The 494-nt window shown below is 41.9% G+C and overlaps 1 long non-coding RNA gene across 1 annotated transcript in view; it reads left to right on the top strand.

The window, feature by feature from the left end:
* LOC144103579 (uncharacterized) overlaps positions 1–193 on the top strand; it is a 13,280-nt gene extending 13,087 nt beyond the window's left edge. The window contains exon 2 of the long non-coding RNA XR_013308307.1: positions 1–193. This exon is cut by the window's left edge and continues 802 nt beyond it. This is a non-coding gene — a long non-coding RNA (uncharacterized LOC144103579).
* The last annotated feature ends 301 nt before the right edge of the window (positions 194–494 follow it).

A 494-nucleotide genomic window follows, 5' to 3' on the forward strand; every position in this document is an offset into this window, starting at 1 on the left:
CCGTCTGATGAGGGCTTCAAGGTAGCTGCGGACAATTTCTTCAGTTCTTTGGAGCTGAACTAGCAATGGAGCCCACTGTATCAAATTTGATACATACTGTAGTTTTGTAACGCTTACTCATTTTCGTAAATTTTTTTTATCAGTCAGTTCATATTGTTCACTGAAGTGAATAAAAAGGTTTTCTCATTTTTTCTTCATGTGCTTCTGTGTTCGGGCTTTCCAGGGCTAAGGTAATCTCACCAAGGTTCGACCATGGAGTAGATTTGTAATAATGGATTAATTACTCATTAGCATCCTCCTGAGCACAGCCAATGGCTACATAAGCTTCCACTTAACTTTCTTGTCATTTCGCCATTCTTCTGGGAAGGTACGCTTTGCACTTGCGTTCATACCCATGACAGACGGCGATCTTGGCACGCTGAACGAATAGCACAGAAGCTCTGTCATTTTGGGCTGCACCAGTGTTTTCTCTCCACTATTGTGATTCTCGTGTT

The sequence above is a fragment of the Amblyomma americanum genome, chromosome 1 (genome assembly GCF_052857255.1).
Source record: "Amblyomma americanum isolate KBUSLIRL-KWMA chromosome 1, ASM5285725v1, whole genome shotgun sequence".
In the NCBI taxonomy this organism is placed as follows: domain Eukaryota; kingdom Metazoa; phylum Arthropoda; class Arachnida; order Ixodida; family Ixodidae; genus Amblyomma; species Amblyomma americanum.